This window comes from Terrapene carolina, unplaced genomic scaffold, assembly GCF_002925995.2.
Source record: "Terrapene carolina triunguis isolate 2854851 unplaced genomic scaffold, T_m_triunguis-2.0 Scaffold85, whole genome shotgun sequence".
Classification (NCBI taxonomy): Eukaryota; Metazoa; Chordata; order Testudines; family Emydidae; genus Terrapene; species Terrapene triunguis.
The window spans coordinates 21,277,878-21,297,805 of record NW_020664436.1 but is presented as its reverse complement, the minus strand read 5'-3'; positions in this window follow the sequence as shown (position 1 = coordinate 21,297,805).

Below are 19,928 nucleotides of genomic sequence, written 5' to 3'. Positions count from 1 at the left end.
AGTTAAGTCATGCCACTGGCAACAGGCCTCTATAGTAACAGGCACATAATAGAAGGAGGGATACAAATATGCTCTGACATTTATAGATCCTCTGTATCACCAAAAGAAAAGGCCTGCTGAGATTCAACAGGAACACTGTAGAAGCTGTGAGTCAACCCAGTGCAAAGAGATGTCATCCTGACTGAAAATAGATGTGGGTGAAAAGGCCAGCTTTTCCCCACAAAGTTATCTGAAATTAGGCATTTTAATGAAACGAATAGAAAAAATTTTCATTTATCAATGCATTTTTAATCTGCATTGTTATCTGTATGTGGGGGGGAGGCGGGAATCAGCAAAAATACACATAACTGAACATAACTGAAATTTACCAGGAAAATCAGTTCTTCAGTGTGACTGTTTTTCATTTTTGGGTTGTGGAAAAGATGACTGGGCCAAGGTTGGTGGGAAGTTCATGCATTTTTATGCATTATGTGGTGCAGCAGTGAATACAAAACAAAGGCCAACAGCGGTCCCATTCCCTTGGTCCCTGAAGAGAAAACTCCCACTGACTTTATATAGGAGTTTCGCCTATACAAAGATTGCAGCATTGGTCCCAGGATCCACAGCCAAGGTAACAATGGGTGAACAGGTTACAATGGGTGTAGTCTGAGCAGCCTGGAGGCTAGAGGGTGGATGCCTTGACTCTTGTTCTTAATGTTGTGTAACATGACTAAATACAAAAGTGCATTACAGTTCCTCAGCAGGGACAAAGAGGAAGCCAGCACACAGAGGGAATACAAAGGCCTCATTCCTGCAAGGGGAGCTACAAATGCATATCCTTCCTCCCATGTGGAGTCCAATTTATTTCAATGAGACTTTGTGTGGATGTAAGAATTTGTGTTCTGCAGGATCAGAGTCAAAGTCTATTTCACTTACCATCAGTTTGATGATACTGGTTTTCAAGACTGAGGCAAACTAAGGGTATGTCAACACTTTGAGCTAGGGGTGTGATTCCCAGTTTGAGGAGACATACTCATGCTAGCTCTGATGGAGCTAATGTGCTAAAAATAGAGCACAGCTGCATCAGCGGAAGCAGCAGCAGGGGCTAGCCACTCCAAGTATGTCCCTAGGGTCTTGGATGGGATTGTGCTTGGGGCGGCTAGCCCCTCCCGCTGCTCCTGATCAGAGCTAGCAGGGGTACATCTCCTCAAGCTGGGAATTATATCCCTAGCTCTAAATGTAGATGTACCCTAATACAACTGGCATGCTGCCACGTAAGGAAGGCTTTCCATTACCCAACTTTCCACACTTGACATCTGCACTAGTGCTATTGTAGTTACTTCTGTTTTGTTCCTGCTTCCATATTTGCTTCATACACACTGTGCGCATCACATCTTCTTTATCTGTGTGTCATCACTACCACCTTTCCTGTCTTTGTCTGTTGTCATAATTTCCTATGCTAGTACTACACAGTTAGGACCATGTGTCCATCTACTCCCCTATGGAGTCTTACAGACTTCAGTGCAACTTGGTCAGGAGTAACTATATGTATGGTTGTAATGCTTTTCAGGGTCAGCCCTTTAGATTGTAAGCCCGTCAGTGGCAAGACTCTCTGTTTAGCACCATGCAAATTTATGGTGCTATTATATAAATAAGCAATAAAATAACAGAGGGCTCTAGTCATCCATCCTTCCTCACATTGCATTATACTTTACTCCACAGGTAGTTCCACTGAAGTTAGGGGAGCTGAGCAAGTCCAGAGGAAGAAGAGAAACATGCGACCCCCTGTAAAAGGGTAGCACAGCTCTTGCTTGTATTGTCACAGAGGTCCTGGGCACTATGACTGACCCAGCCAGAATGCCTTCAGGGACTCCCTCTGCTGCACCTTCCTTTACTCCAGATGGAGTCATGCTGCCGGGAGCATGAGGAGGATGCTGGCTCTCAGACCTGGTTCAGAGGCAGAGGACTCCCACACAGATGGCCCCATCCCTCCTGCAGAGCCCAGGAAAGCCATGGGATTGGGTGCCAGACTCAAACTCAGGGTGGCCAGATTTCCAAAGTGAAAAACTGGGACAACTGTGCAATGGTGGCAGCTCCCTCCCTCTGTCCCCACCCTTGTTCACTCACTGCCCTGGCACCACGTCACTCACCTAAGGTAACAGTGACTGAAAGCTCCATGTTTAGGCTAGTCCTGCCTCTTGTGGGTAGTTTGCTGGGCAGGCAACAGTGAATGGGGTAGCAGCTCCTCCTCACTGCCTCCAACATCAGCCTTTTCAGGGCCTAGACACATCTTCCGGAAGGGTTAGGAGAAAGTGTAGGAGAGCAACTAATCCCATCCCTTGTGTGAGCGCCTTCCCTCCCCCCGCCTCAAACTCCCCATTCCACTTCCCGCAGCCACTTCCAGTCATCTGCCTTCCTCCTGGCTACGCCCTGCCTTTGCAGCTCTAGCTAATATCCTGTACTTCCCAGAGAGACCCAAGTCCCTCTACTCCCAGGAGACTCCAAGACAGAACATTGACATGAAAATCAAAACCTGACTGAGCCAGTCCAACATCTGCTCATCCTAGATGTGGGGGAAACTCCACATCGGAATGTTCATGGAATTTTGTTCCTCCTGAGCCTCTTCCTGCAGGTTTTAAGGCAGGAGGTGGCAATATGGCCTGTAATTCTTTAATTAAGAAAGCTGAGGAGACTTTCTTCTCAAAAATTGACTGGGACAAGGAGGCACTCTTATAAGTGAGTGAAATATGAGAACCCAGAGGCCAATCCCTAAAAATACCTTGTCAAATGGATTCTTTCCATGCTAGGCCCACATATTCCATTCCATCCAATGTACAGTAGGAGCTAAAAGGAAGGCACAACCTCCCACACTCACTTAGAACCAGCCTTTTATGAGGATCAAAGATTTTATTGTCTTTTTATTATTGTTGTTTTTTTTAAAGAACCCCACACACACCAAATGATCCCTCAAGTGGACACCTAACCCCAGCCCAAGGTTGCTCTCCAGCTATACAGGCACAGAACACACTGTCTGGTTTCTCTAAACAGTCTTGCAAATACAAGTACAATACTTGGCTCCTGGCAACCCAGTTGTACAGTAACATCCAGGATACAGCTTGCTTCAGCTATTCCCCCAGTAGATACAGCCCCTTTTCAGCAGGAGGCTCCGCTCTGCTGATTAAAGCAGCTTTTTCTGGCTCAAGTTCATGCAAAACTGAGCCCTGCTGCTCATGCCCTTGGTGAAAGGATCCTTCCCTTGACTAGAGCCCCTCTCTTCTGAGAGAAGTCTCTTTAACTTGTAACTGGGTCCAGCTAGAGTATTTCCTGTTATCTACCCCTTGATTCTGCCTTAACCTCTTCCCTGCCATGATGCAGGCTAAAGGACACTCCATCACAGAACCATGCTGATCCCAGCTGGGCAACACAATGTCAGGAGATAAGTGCAAATTAAAGCACATGGGAAAGATCTGTGAGCACTCTCATACACATTGACAAGTCTTATATAACCTGTTATCATTCAGGACACAGACCTAGATTAGTATTAGTGAACATTAGCTGGACACGCCTGTGTATTCTTTTTAAAGAACCAGGGAACAGCCAATTTAATTACAAGGCCAAAAACACATTTACAACTGTTCAAAGGAACAACCTAAAAAAACAAAATAAAACCAAACCATAGTTAACCCATGGAACTCACTATCACAAGGTATTACTAAGACAAAGGTTTTAGTAAGAGACATACACATATTAATTTACATGAATAATAAGAATATCTGCAGTTTACTAGCTAAGCTAAAAATGTATAAAGGATATCAGCTCCCATGCAAGCAGGTCATTAATGGCTAGGGATTAGGAAGAAACTTTCTCCACAGGCATGTTATTGCAACATTGTCCATTAGGAGATTTTTACATCTTCCTCTACATAGCACATAGTGTTGGCCAGGATACTGGACTAGCTGGACTTGAGAGGCAGTGTAGCCCGGTGGAGGAGGCACTGAAGTAGGAGTCAGAAAATCTGGGTTGTATTCCTGGCTGTACCATAAGGGACCTTGGGCAAGTCTCTTTGCATCTGTTTCCCCTTTGTCTATTTTAACCTTAGGCTCGTTGATGCAGGGATTGCCTCTTATTGGGTACAGTGGCTAACAAGAGGGACTCTGAGCTGGGCTTTGCTTTTAGGTTCTATCATAATATAAAGAAGTAGTTGCACTATTGCACTGTACTATTATGCCAGTTCCTATACTTCCTACAAATGGGGACAGTGGGCCTGATTCTGCTCTCAATCACACCACTGTAAAATTAATCAATTAAACCATCTTGCTAGCTAAAATTTTTGTTAAGCGTTGTTCTGTGCTGGGAAGGTGCTAACTCCATGTCCATGGCCCATGCAGAAAAGGTCTGCCTAAATTCCTGTTTGAGTTCCATAGGCTTGTTTGTGCTCTCATTTACACTAGTTTTTTACTGGTATAACTCCACTAACTTTGATGGGGTTGTGCCTCATGAAGAGGGGTTCCAAAGAGGATGGAACTAGGCTGTTCTCAGTGGTGGCAGATGACAGAAGAAGGAGCAATGGTCTCAAGTTGCAGTGGGGGAGGTCTAGGTTGGATATTAGGAAACACTATTTCACTAGGAGGGTGGTGAAGCACTGGAATGGGTTGCCTAGGGAGGTGGTGGAATCTCCATCCTTAGAGGTTTTTAAGGCCCGGCTTGACAAAGCCCTGGCTGGGATGATTTAGTTGGTGTTGGTCCAGCTTTGAGCAGGGGGTTGGACTGGATGACCTCCTGAGGTCTCTTCCAACCCTAATCTATGATTCTAAGGGCCTGATCCTGCAGAGCGCTCAATGCTTTTCACACCTGTGGACCACTATGGGAGTTGACGGCACTCAGCAACTTGCAGGATTGGGCCCTTTCATTGGTGTGAAATCAGGACCATTGTGCCCTAATTGACACTCACCATTCTTGAAAACTGGTTGTCTCTCCTTGTTGGCCCAAGGTGGAGAACAGCTTCTTGTTTGCTACGCCAACTAAAGGTGCAGATGTGCAATGCTTCTTCTCAAGTTTCCATCATGTCCAGAGCCCTGAATAAGGTGGCACAAATAATACGCATATAACTATTCTATGCAAGAAAAAGGTTCAGAATATAGTGTTACTGCTCCCAGCTCCGCTGCCAATAAAACACCTGATGAAAAGCATAATTCCTTTGATGCAACCTCAATCAAGTGCTTTACAAATAAAGGTGGATCTAATATATGTTGTACTTGCAACATGGTAAACAGAAAGTCCACTTGTGAAATCAATATGACTGACTACTCCAGAGAAATCATAATGTAAATCTCTGAGAGCTCTGAATTGCTCTATTGTTCTATGGATTTTGGCTGCAAATTGTTCTGGACGCTATAGGATATTTGGTTGCTAATGGCTCATTTCATATTGAACTCTTAAGGACATCCTACATCTTTTGGGCTGTCAACTACCGGTGTATATTTTTCCTCATTTGCAGTATCATAGTAGAAAAAATATTAGATGAAGTTAAACTCTAGATGATAACGGGACTGACAATTTGTCTTCTATATGAATATTATTTGTATTCCAGTATTATTGGGTTGGAAAATATTATTGACTCTGCAGAATTATCATTTGTTCACTAATTGCCCTTGGAACTTAATCACTATGGGCCAAAGTGGTTAGGCACTAGTGTGAGTCAGTAGGGCTGGGTTCAGGGCCTGGCTCTGCCACAGATTTCATGTGTAAGTCACTTAACATGACATCCTCAGAGGTATTTAGGTGCCTAAATACCTTTGAGAAGCTGGGCCTTAATCTCTCTCACTCCAATTCAGCAAGGTTCTTGAGCACATTGATATGATATTGATTGAGACTCCTTGTGGGCTTAAAGTTAAGCATGTTTCAGTACTTTGCTTAATCAAGGACTCTGAGGTTCATGCCCTTATCTATCAAAATGGCATCAATAATATGTCCCGACCTTATTGCGTGCCCTGATGCGCTCAAATATCTTGGTGATGAGTGTCACAGAAAATCTTATAAATACATTGACCCGGCCAGCAGGTAGGGGATCTTGGGGGACAACTACTGCACTGGTGGGGTGCAAAATAAACTTTATTAAGAAAATGCAAAAACAGGGAAAATTCCATAGTGAGGGGTATGGGGTTTGTTAAGGTAGACAATTGGGGAGGGGTTTCTTTTAGTAAATAGGATAGGGGGTTTCAATGGTGGGGTACAATACAGTGGGGTACAATACAGTTGGTAACCAATTAACACTGAAGTATAAATGTAACAGGTAGCTAACAATTTCTATGTAAAGGGTGTGTCACAGCAGCATATAACCAACTAACAGTTATGGGTAAAATGTGTTAAATAACCAACAACTTTAGGTAAAAATGTGTCACAGTGGTGTAAATGTAAAATGTGAGGTGTGTTAGAGAGAAAAGGGGGTAACCAATGGGGTTTTATGCTAGACTTCAGTAATACAATTGAGGTTTGGCAGCAGTGGGAACGGGGTGAGCACGTGGGGGAAGGGATTAAAAGAGAGAGAGAAAGAGAAAGAAAGTGGTAGAGGAGTGAGGTTGGGGGATGGGGGAAGAGGAGCACGTGGTGGAGCAGAGGCCAAAGGCAGAGGGAGATTTAAACTCAGGGAGACACAGAGAGCAGACAGGCTGCAAGTTTAAACAGCAGAGAGACAATAATACAGAACACAGCAAAATCTTATCTATGATTTAACTTAACCAAGACTACACAAATTAGCAAGTAACAAAACACAATGCAACAATTCTTTAAGCCTAACTTACAGAGTACAATGCAAGCAATTTTCTAAACCTAACTTAACCACAGCTATGCAAAATGAAATTACAATTTATCTAGACTAAAGGCTAAACCTAACCTAATGGGTGCACCTTAAACTAGGGGTAGTTCCAGAGGGCAGAGTGGTGTGTGCCCAGGATACAGCTCCAAGGGGGAGGCGGTGTGTTAACTAGTGATGGCTGCAAGCAGGCTTATTTCTAGCAGCAGAGGCGCTGCGGAGCCAGAAGCAGATTACAGATACAGACCAAGGAGTTGGATCTGCCTGCTGGGGAAAGGAAGCCAGCAGCCAGAACAAGGGGAGTGTGCAAGAGGTTTTTCCTTACCAATCCCCAAAGCAGCAGCAGGAACAGCAGTTTCAGCATCAGAGGACGCAGAGAGGACTTGATTCGCTTACAATAATCAGGAGATCTCCAGGCACAAATTCGTTGTTCGTGGGAGGGGAGTTTAAAAACGGGGGTACGCTCAAAAACAAACGAGAGTGGGGAGAGGGCCCCCCAAAGACCCCTAGCTGATCAGACCAGGTGGCAAAGCAAGGACCTTCTCCGGGGGTCTGATCAGAAAATGTCTGGTTTTAAGGGCAAATTCAGGCAGTTTCCCGCCAGTAACTTTGATTGGTTCCCCTTAATCCAGGGGAGGAGAGAAGGCAGGGAAACTGCAGGTAGGCACAGGACATGTCTGGGCAAGTTCTGAGTCACAGGTATGACTCATATGCTTAGCTATGTGGCCACTTTAGGTCTTACATACCTGGGCAGAGCACCCTACACCGAGCCGGGTCCGAACAAAGAAGCTAGACAAAGGAGCGAAAAAGCCCCCACCTCCCTGAGCAGAGCAATGGCTCCAGTCAGTCTGCACAAGCCATTTCCATGAGCAGGGCCAGGCTGTGACTTTGGTCAGTTCCATGGCGGGGGGGAGGGGCGGCCACTCAGAATCCAGCACGGGGACAGCTGTAACATACAACATAAACTAATAAATAATCCTCCCCCGCCCCCCCGCCACTGCAACCTGTGCTTCTCTTTGACAGCTGGACCCAACACCCTGCAGTGGAGACTCAACCCTACCTCAGTTTCCAGGACTGGCCCAGTAGTCCCCTATCAGCTGCTCCATAGAAACCCCACAGGAGGAGACTGCTGAAGGGACATACTGGCTGGCCACTCAACCCCCACTCAGTGCTGCCCATGCTTCAGGAGTCTTTGGCTCACTGTGGGTCCCCACTAGGAGTAAATTACAGCTGCTTTCTATCTCAGTTTCACTTGCATGGTCTTTCTGCTGCCAAAAGCCATTCACCAGGGTCTGTGTGAACATAGCCTTTTCTAACTCCATTTCCTCAGCTTTTAGATGATAATGAAATTATGTAATGATATAAACCATATCGAAATAGGTGACTTTTATTCTGAAATAAGTGTGTTCATGCACAGATTCACAGACTTGTTCCCAAATAACAAAAAGGTGTGATTTAAAATTAATTTAGTTATTGCAGTGCAAGTTTGTGTTTAAACCAGCTCTTATGTTAGTTTAAAACTGGCTTTAGAGCAGTTTTATTTGCACTTCTACATTTACCAATGGAAGACAAAATAATATGAACCTAGCTGAAATCGAATTAAGAGTATCCACACAAGGTTTTGCCTTAACTTGACATCATACATTTGGTCAAACAAATACAACATTGAGTGTAGGCCAGGCAGAGCCGGCGCAACCCATTAGGTGACCTAGGCGGTCGCCTAGGGCACTGCGATTTGGGGGGCGGCGACCGCGGCGGTTTTTCGGTGGTGGGACCTTCCGCCGCCTCTGTGGGGGGGCGGCATTTCGGGGCGGGCAGCTCTCCTGAGGCCAGGTCTACATTTCTAGCCCTTTTCCTTGTGAAGACAGACTTGAAAATGTAAAGTGGTGTAAGGCGATTGCTAAGGTTCAAAGGACCAATCATCCAGGTTCTCCTTCTGCTGCAAGAGACTAAGTTTGGGGTGCACCCCAGAGAATCGCCTCTCTAACCCTTCCCAAAACCCTTAGCTCGGCCCTGTGTGCAATGAGATGATCATGGTGACCAGGAAATGATTACATTTAGGGTTAAGGGGTGATGTTGTTTCCTGGGCTAACGTAGGAATTGCTGCGGCTGGCTCTGCTTGTTGACATTTTCAGTCCTGCCTGAAGCAAGGATGGCTGGGATTCACAATAGGCAGCTGTCATGGTACAAGTGTGCCCATGGCAGCTGCTGGAAAACAAACATTCCTCCTCCATCCCCCATCAGTGCTGCTAGAATTGCATGGGAGGGGGTACATCATGCAGCCCCTGCCCTGGCCAGCTGCTCCAGCAATGTGTGAGGAGGAAGAGAGGAAGTAGGACCAAGCTGCTGCTGTCACCTCTCCCCGACTAGTTCCACCCCAGTGTCAGATCTACAGTGCTGGTACTGGGAAAGAGCTGGGAGCCCTGCTCCTCTCTCACCTACCCGGGGAAATCCCCTGTCTCACCCCCCCTCAGTGATTTTTTCCCTCATCTGTTAAACTGCTGTATTCTCATAACTAAATAGTGCCCAGTCACTACTGTGATGGGCTCCTTTGAGGTTTGTGTAACAATAATGATGGGCAATTCTGCAGGATTTGGCCTAATAATGATTATTAGTAGTTGTATTATGGTAGTGGCTAAAAACCTCAACCAAGCTCAGGGCCGCATTGTGCAAGGTACTGAACAAACACACAGTGAGAGACAGCCCCTGTCCCACAAAGTTTAAAATCTAAATAGACAAGACAGTGGGTAAAGGGAAATATCATTATCCCCTGTATTAGGAGATGATGCCCGAAAACCTGTTCGACTTTTCCAAGTTCATACATGAAATCTGTTGCCTGGTGAGGGATTGATGCCATTTCTTTCGAGTCCCAGTCCGATGACTTAACTGCAAGACCTGCCTTCCTCTCAGTAATAATAATCAACGTCTGTACAGCACTCTGAAATGGTAAACAGCTATGTAAGAGCTCTATTTATTACTTTAACAAGTGACACTTTGTTTTATTTGTGCAAATTCATTATAGAATTTCCTTAAGGGCCTTGCTGACACTGATAAACCCAGATGAATTTGTGGGAATAACTTTTCCCTCTTCTTTGCACAACAGCAGACAGCTGGAGTTATTGAGATACAAATCTTGTGGGTGTGGGTCAAATTTATTCTTTAATTAATCTTGGTGTAACAATTGCATGTTTGTTCTGACATGAGAATCATTTGATGTAAAACCTTTTTGTAGCACACCTTCTCAATGTGGTGATCCTTTAAGATAACTCTTTTAAAAGAATTTCCTTGAATGATCTGTCCACACCTTTCCTTTTAGTTCCTCCCAAATGTCTCTCTGATGCTCAGGTCACCCCGTTCACCTGAAATTAAAACAAAATCCTAGTCTGAACAAGCTCAGGATAATCAGTGATGTCAATTCTGAACATAAAGCGATCCCCATGATATTATCAACTCTATTTGTTCCTCCTATCTTTGGAGCCGTATATATTTCACAGTGGCACTAAATTTGGCAGGTTTTTATCCTGGTTCTTTATTGTATAAGCCCTGGGGCAAATGACAATGGAATGGAAGCTTGAATGGGCTTGTTTAATAGACAGACTTAAATAACGCATCTGCAATACTGCACTACGGCTGTGTCTATACTAGCCGTTTTTCCCTAGGATTTCCCAGCACCGCAATGGGAAATGCTAGTGTAGAGACAATGCGCAGGCCGTGGCTGGCACTTTAATCATTGTGTTATCTAACCTTGCTCAAAGCAGGCCTACGCTATACAGCATTTAGAAGGCTGGCAACTACCTCAGCCCACTCCACACTAGCACTCTCACCTTCGCTACTACCAATGAGCTGTATTTTAGGGAAAACTGGCTAGTGTAGATAAGGCTATGGGGTCTGACCTGCGGGCATAGGTAATCCTTACTTAGAAGAGCGGTCCCATTGACTTCATTGACCTATTGCCTGTGTACTAAGGGTGCAGGGTCAAACCTCTACGTTTGAAATGTCTTTCCGACATCTTATTTTGTGCTGGCAGGAGGACTGGCTCCATGCCATGCCGTGCTCTTTGTCTGAACAAGTCATAGTCAAGGTAACAATACGATTCCCCAAAAACCTCAAACCGGAAATATTATTCACAGGCACCGCTGATGATAGAGTAGCAGCCTGTCTATAGGCCTGATCCTGAGAGGTACTGAGCACCCACAACTCCTGTTGCAGTCAGTGGGAGTTGAGGTCACTCTGCACTTCACAGAATGCTTACAGCACCTCTCTGGCTTAAAGGCTTAGGATCTGTGATTTTAATGCTGTGAATACAGCTAGAGGGCTTGGCAACTGGAGTATGTTCTTATACATCTAAATTGACATCTATTTTAAATTATAAGAAGACTTTTATTTATAAAGTAACACACACACACACACACACACACACAAGCGCTCAGGGCACTGAACAACAATCACAAAACCAATTTCTCGTTCATTAATAAAAGAACAGCCTGACCTCAACAGACAAGGTGGGTAAATAAAGACAACATAATAAAACAGCAGCAGCCTCAGAGGTAGTCATTTCAAAACACCTCCTCAGAAAACAATACATTTTTAGGTTTGTTTGTTTTTTTTAAATGTGGAGAGATTAAGTGAGCCAGATTTCAGGAGACAGCAAGTTCCACCATGTTGGGGCTGCTACGGCAACAGTTTGATCACCTACTGACTTCAGGCATGATAGTGGAACCAAATACCATATGGTTTGAGAGTGCAAAATCCCCACTGGGGAGGCTTAAGGAGGGGGTCTCAAATATGACCAGAGCCAACCCCACTCAGAGCTACCTAGTCCAATAAGGCTAATTTAGACTGAATCCACTACTCAATATGATCCCAATAGCTTAAATCCTTTCTGGCAATGGTGATGCTGCATTCTGAGCAAGCTGCAAATCAGCTTCCCTGATAACCCAGTGAAGAGGGAATTGCACCAGTCAAGGTCAGGAGGATGTGGATTGCCACCTCCAGGTCCTCACGAGATAAACTGCATAGCTGAAAACCACAAAAAGGGCCAGATCCTCTGCTGGTGCAAATTGGCTCATTTCACTTCCATGGAGCTATGCCAATGTACAGCAGCTGAAAACCTGGCTTAAAACATATTCTTTATTTGTACAACTTGCTTTATTGTCCAACCTTCTATTTCACAGATATACCAGAAAAGAATCTGATCTGTATTTCCCCTCTGGATGTGTTACGGTAACACCTTTAGCTGGACACATGTACCAGAGAAGTGTGCGTATACAGAGAGGGAGACTACATGTATTCTAAGATGCTCAGTTTGCAATGGTGTCATTTTTACACTGAACAACAGCACAGCATCACTATCAATTTCCCCATCTCAGTCTGCTAAAAAACAACCAATACTAACTGCATACCAGAAATACCAAGTCCCCACAAAGCCTCTGCTGTATAGAGTCTCTTTTTTGTCTGATTCACTAGATCTTTGGCAGCACTCCACGTTTTTTTTGGGAGGGGGGGGGGACTTCCTGAGCATACCAACAGCCTCATTTTGATCTGTGATACTGAGCACTCATTTCCACTTCACAGACTGTGCTGAGCAGTGCCATAGAGAGACAAATCCCAGAAGTGGAAGAAGAGCAGTGTGGGGAGGAAAGATGAAAGCAGAAAAGAGCTGCATTTATTAAGCTGTTTTTCTTTCAGTGAAAAGCAGCATTTATCAGTGATTTCATATATCATGTGAGAGGTGGCTTCCTGCCAATTTCCAGGGATCCAAACAACCCAATGGCATCATATGCTAAATATAGAACAGCCCTTGCTTTAGGTGAATAAATAATGCAGCTGCAAAGGCATAGGTCTCCAGTTACACATTTATTATGATCAGGCTGTCAGGTTCTTAGAATCAAAAGAATAATGTCCAATCCCAATAAGGAATGATTGGCAAAGAACTCAAAACAATTACAGACAATAGCTGATTACACCAGTCTGCTGCTGATTTCCATGCCACTGAAATTATAGGTGGCTGTAAACCATGTTCTAGCTTTTCAACCCAGATCTGCTGTGTCCCTCCCTTTTCCTTCAAGCCGGGCTGTAAAGATGAAAGTGGTTGGAGAGGTTATGAACGAAGAACATTGCCAAAAATGTGAAAACGTCATTAGCTCTTGCTGGGGGAGGGGGAGAGACAGGGGAAGATATGATCAAATTATGCCAGCAGTAAAATAGCAGCCTCTGTGTATGTAACTGCTTTAATGCAAGAGGCTTTCCAAACTCATTCAGAGACAATTTTTAATTGATGCCATCCAGTGCTAATCACTCTTGATTCCTCTAATATTTTTATTTAAGGGCACATGTATCTAACAAGTAGTTAACCAAGAGCTGTAGTTGGCAATCTGGTAGCTAGGTGATGTCCCTGAAACCACCTGAAGAAGGATCAAGATTCATAATAAAATCTAACCAATATTTTCTCCCTTCAGATCTAAAGCATCATCAGATAGGAGGGACAGTCTCTGAAACCATTCTTAATGAGGGAAAATGGAAAAGGAGAGCAAGAAATAAGAGGACAATGCACCATAAGAGCTGCCGCAAGGTGTTGGATCAATGACAACATCTACATGAATTCTTTTTTTACACAGTGTTGGATACAATAGAGGTTGTTACTATGGAAACTGGTGTAAAAGCATCACACAGAAGGGAGAAGGCTAGAACAAAAGATGAAAAGTAAGAAAGATAAAAATTTTAGATCACACATAAGGAACACAATGAAATGACATCATCCAGGCTCATTGTTTGCATCAGTGCTCTATAACACATTGTGGTTTCTGCTCTGGACTGCTGAATGAAGAACTGTTATATTTGTGAATGATAAAGAATGTGGTAAAATTTGAGTTCAGGAATTATCATCACCATTCCGTAATAAACAGAAGCATTTAATACCCCATGCAGCTGTGGATTCATCATGCAGTGTGAGAAATATTGTGCCAATGATCGTAATATTCTCAGAAAGTTATAATGACTCATGCTTTTATTGCTATTAAGAAGCAAAGTAAAAATAATTTTACACACATTTGATCTTTTGGATATTGACAAGCCTTTCATATAAGAAAAATATGGCCTAATTTTCAAGTGTGTTGAGCACCCACAGCTCATACAGAATTCAAAGGGAGTTGCAGATACTCAGCACTTCTGAAAATCAGAACATATATTTTGAGTCAGAAAGTCTCATCAATTTCCAAAATATCAAAGGTGCATAAAATTATTTGCACTTTGCTTCTTAATTAGGGCCTGATACTATTCAGAGCTCAGCACCTCCAAAAGGGTGCTGAGAATCATCAGCACACATCTATTATAGTCCTGAATCAGGACAATATTTAAGCATGTGCTTAAGTGCTTACCTGAGTGGGAGCTGAGGGAGATGAGAATCTCTGAAAAGAATCAGTTTACATATTTAGGTCCCTTGATATAAATGTACGTACCTAGATTTTAGGCACATGAGTTCAAAGTTCTTGGCCTCAGCATTTGGCTGGATCAGACTCTGAGTTTGCACAGAAGACTAATGAGTAAAGAAAAGTTGTAACTTAGATGCTGCTCATAGCTGGTAAATAGAAAAGAAAGTGCACGTGCAGGCTATCAGAGGGAAGAGGGAGGATGGGCATCAAAATGCTGGTGTGTGGAGCCTGCTGTACATAGGAGACCTGCATCATTATTCCAGTCACAGCACCATCAGTAAAGGTAGAAGGGTAAACCCAAAGGAACACATTTCTTATGACTGAGAAACTTTCAGCGTGCTCACTGCACTAGAATAATGATCAGTAAATGCTGTGCTCAGCCAGAGTATAACAACTGTCAGTGCCATTGTTGAATCCTGTCACTAGACATGTGCTGGGACTGAAAGTCCCAAACATGTAGATATCCACAGATACTGCCAGGATACCATTTGGTAACTGACAGCCCACACTTTTGCTCTGGGCCAAGTAAAACATGTGACCAATTGTTTTCACACTTGTGATCAGGCTCCCCCAGCCTCTGGATGGCCATCAAGCAAGTGCAAAGTACACTTGTGACAGATCTTGCAATCCTAGGGTGTATCTCTGGGGACAACTTTTGTGTATTGTTGTAGGCTAGGGATTGTATTCTACTCCTTGGGGGGTGGGTTACCTCAGCTCCTCCAGGAACTAAAAACAGTTGGGGAAAAGGGGGGTTGATTACTGCAGTCCCTGGGATTTTAAACAGCTCCAGAGAAGTACCACCCTTGGGGATGGTTTGCATATACTGGTCCAAACAGGTGCCAGAGGCCAAGGAGACAAAGAAATTACTTCTTTTTGATTCAGTAAACAGACCTGACCTTTGGTCCAAAGATTGGCCCAACCCTGCATTGTCTCTATGGGATTGAAGGGGAGCTACTGGTAAAGTATTTAGATCCTGGTTTTGTTATATATGTTTTCTCTGTATGCTTTTATCCTGGAATAAATGTACTTTGCTCTGGAACAGCTGTGTGGTCCCTGGTATGTCACTGTCCTTCCAGAGAAACTAAAGATCAGAGGGATTGTTTGACCTGCTGGAGATAATCAGTGAGTCCAAGGGGACTGCAGTCTAAAACCCCTGGTCAGGAGGGACAGGGACACAGGCCCCTGCCCACAGAGAGGTGATGGCTGGAGGCCTGAGCGATTCTTGGAGCTGACCATGCAAGGGGCCAGAGATGCAGTTACCCTGAAACTGTGACAGCACTTATACAAGCAGCACAGCAGGAGTACAAACAAAATAGGGAGAAATAGTATGAAATGGTCTGTGGTGCAGGGTCTGGCTAGTCTGAGACCCTAGATTGAAGACACAGGCAAAAGGAACAGAGAATGAGTGGAGAGGAGAGGCTGCAGGCCAAGGATAAAGTAACAGCCTCCACAGCCACTATTGTTACTGGGGATATTGCTGACAGCTGTTTGATATCAGGACATCAGCATATAAAGGAACCTAAGTGAACACATAGGTAGCAGAGACATATGATTTCCACAAGGAACTGACTAACCTGACTCTGTGTACCTCAGAAAGAGTGGATCAAATCATTACCTGAAAAATTACCTCAGATGTGCCTGTAGTTTGGACAAGTCAGATCAAAGTTACTTTATTGGCATGACTACAAGGCATGCATTGCCAAAGCTAATATATAATACAAATTAAATGATATACTAAGTATTGTCTCATCCTCATCCAACACTAATATTGTAAAATGAAGAGCCCTGGCCTCCTTCCTTAAAAAAAAAATAGCATGAGAAGAGCCAAAAAAGAGCAGCTAGAAGAAAAAAGTGATTCTACACTGTGCTGGACATTGTCTTGACTAGAGAAAGCGGTTGAGTTCCGGTTGGACTTAACTAATCCATGCAGGGTAAAATCCTGTACCTCCATTTAGCTGGTCAAGTTGTAACTGAGACTCCTGTCTTTTTTATGTTCTAGCTGAGACAAGAGCATAGGGTACAACTTAACTAGCTAAAATATTGCTTAAGAGTTTACACTAGGAAAAAGGTTGAGTGGAGGTTGGGTTTTGCTAGCACTCATTAGCTAAACCTGACCTAAACTCAAGTGCTTTTCCTACTGCAGACAAAGCCATTGTGGACTTTGTTTCTCTTAAGGGATCCATTGCTATCCTCATCTACACTATGTTAAGCAGCAATCATATGCCATTTTCAAGCTTAGAGGGAGTTGAAGTTGGATCAAAAGTAGCACATATGCAACCACAATATTCACTTGTATTAGCTACCTAACCAGTTAGAAGCCAGATCTTTTGTGAGACAGGCCAGTAACAAACACCTATCATTGCTGCAGAGGTTAGATGAGGCCATCTATTGTCATTTGCTTTAGTGGCCTGAGAAAAAGCACCAGGTGTCTGAACTAAACCCAAGTGTCATTCCTTAGGCCCCTTCCTATTTCCACCACTCATCTTCCCTTCATAAGCCTATAAGGTTTTCTCTCCAGGTCAGACTGTTGACGCATCCAGTTCCACCTTGTATGGTGCATGACTCCCTTCACCAAGAGAGAAAGACTGTATATACTTTGAGACTCTATGCTCTCTAGGGCAAGGATAGTCTCTTCCTCTTTGTAAGCCATCTAGCTTACATTTTGGGCACTGCCATGATCTAAATAACAACAACCTGTTCCTTCCCTTTCTGTCAGCTCAGTCCTTTGCCTTCCCTCCCTTCTAACCCGTACTTTAACCCTTCCCTTGATCTACTCTGACCCATTTCTCTCCCTTTGTCCCTCCACCCGCTCTACTCTCCTGGGATGCCTTGGAGATCCTTCTAGTCTGAGAGGCTCCAAATTGCATTGCACACCTGAAGGAAGCACTGTGTAATGCAGGATTTCTACAATGCAGGGATTAGCTGGCATCTGGACTTTCATTTGTTCAGCAAAGGTAGGGATCATTTGAGGGAGGTCTGAAGAATGGGTGGAGCACAGTAGAATTCTTTACTTCAACTTAAAAAAAAAAAAGATGATGGTGATTTGGGTTGAGTTTTGATCAACAGGACAGGTGACGTTTGGGTCAGATCACGTATTTATTGAACCAGTTTATGCAGCTTCAGATGAGATTTGCCAGGACCCAGCTGAACAATTAAAGTAAACCTTGCCTAAGTCACAGGCCTGGTTAACATAGCCCACTTAAAGCCCTGCCTTCCATGAATAAAATTAATCACTCACTGATTCCTTAATCAGCCTTATCCTCGGAGGTGTAAATTACAGTGACAGATGTATAATCAAGGAAGTCTTCCAAATTAATCTTTAAAAAAAATTAAAAAAAAAAAAAGGAAGGATCTCAATGCTGGCTGCACTAAGCAAGGCCCTTCTATCTATAACAAGCACAACAGCAGCACTAACAGTGCCAGGCAAAACCAAGCTGAGAAATGGCCAAGTCTGAGAAGTAAGCCATTTTTTTCTAAAGCTAGTAGCAGCTGACTAGACCAGCTCTCATTCTTAATCATTAAATTGTCTTCCACTGGAATAGCCCACTCCTGCAGGGTTGTGAATACTCTCTACAAGGCACTTCAACTCAGATTTTTAAAGGTATTTAGGTGCCTGACTCCAATTAAACCGCACTGATCTTTAAGCACATTGTGTTCAGTGGGAGTTGAGGACACGCAGCAACTCCCAGAATTGGGCTCAGAGAGGGCTCACCTGACATCAATAGGACTACGCATGTGCTTAAACATAAGCATGTATTTAAGTGCTTTGCTTCATCGAGACATGAGTGCTCAGCACCTTGCAGGATCCGGCATAGAGGGAACAGATGGATCTCCTTCAGACAGCTCGCTCTGGCATGAGAAGAAAAGAACTACATTATCCAGACAGCATATTGGTTTTGTTGCTGCTGCTGGAACTGGCCTTGATGCTTTCAGTGAAACTGCTGGAGTTTTGTTGATATCTTGTGCACTTCCAGTTATTCCTAGAAGATATTGTCCTCCAACAGATGGAGTTGGAAGCTGAAAGGAGAGGAAGGATAATGCTGCAGCTTCCAAAATGTTGCCATATCTTCCCAAAATTCCTGCAACCAAACATGGTCATCTCCTTTTAAGAGCTAGTGTTCCACTTTTTCAAAGGTGATGTACCTGGTACATGACACAGCCCTGGCGGTGGGTTTGCCCTTTGTATACAGTATGCACAAAGTGGTTAAAGCATCCATCCAGTGACTAATATCTGCATAGGATGTAAGAATAATTTATTTATTCTGTCCTGGAAATGTGGAATTAAATAATTTTGTAAATACCTATTTAATAAAATAGGAAATCTAAGTTAATAGAGTTTCAAGTTTAAGATTTAAAACTCAAAATTGGATTCATTTAAAAAAATTCTTTAGTTAAACCTCTGCACTACATGAGAGTTTTGGGTGTGCTGGGAGTACAGGATTGGGCCCAGAATGCTGTTTTATGTAGATACTGCTTTATAATGTGAAATAAAAATAAAATGGATTCTAGAAAATGTTAAATATTTAATGATATAATTAAGCCTTATTAATGTAATGGTCTTTATTTTGCAAATTAAAATTTCACAAGAATTCGTCAGACCTTTAAGTTTTATTACTTACTCAGGGAGTCTGTCAGACTTATTTGTTATGTATCTTCATAAACATTTGATTGATGTTAAATGTTTCACATTAAAAAAATCAGTTTATATTTTAGTTGTCATGGCCATGTGGAAATATTATTAATACGAGTCAGTATTTATAATGTGCATTAGTTCTTAATATTTCTTTTGATATTTTTATTGCCATATAGGACAAATATAGTTCATTACAGATGAAAAATGGTTTAATCTTGAGGTTCTTTACAATGATCTTGTAAAACAATTAGTTTTTAATGCTACTTTGGTTCTGCTTCCACTGCATGCTTCCCTGCTCCTTTTCTTTCCTTTTGCTACTATGTCTACTTTTCTCCATGTAGCCTCCTACTCCTGGAACCCCCTTCCGAATGCAGTCCACTGTCTGTAGTGCCATTCTCTTCTCCTTCGAGCCCTGCTTTAAAACATGTATCTTCATGACACCTATAAATCCTAAAATGAAATAAAAACATCTCTAACATTGAAATAATAATGGGTAGAGATTTGTAACAAGTTAGCAGTTTCTAGGCTCCTCTGTTGAGCCACCCTAAGCTCAGGACCTAGACCCCTGCAGAAAGATGCAGGTAGTTACTGTTGACTGTGACTGGAGGATCTTCACTCCAGGAAGCATAGAAGAGGGAGAAGGAATCTGGGGCAGAAGTAATTCGGGCTGGGATAGATGAGGTTCTGCAGGGAACCCCTAGGTCCAGCCAAGCTTGAGGAAAAAGTTCAGCTCAGATTTATGTATTGTTATTTGAGTTACTCATACAGCCAAACATCCACATAAATTGGACTACATGCAGTGTGTTTGGAGCAGGATGGGAATACTTACATTCCAACTTTAGTTTAGCAACAATATCTAATTGTGGAACAGAGATGTGGGCCCTGCTAACCAAAGCAAGATATTATTGTTCTAAACCTTCCTCCTCTTTTCCTCTCTGTTTTTATAATCACTTGCCATGCTCTGTCTCAATGTAAGGCTTGTTCCTCCAAAACTTCACTTGTACAGGGAGCCCTTACTCTAGCGTGTAAGTCACACTGAAAAAAATTAGACTGCTCACTGGAGTACGGATAAGGC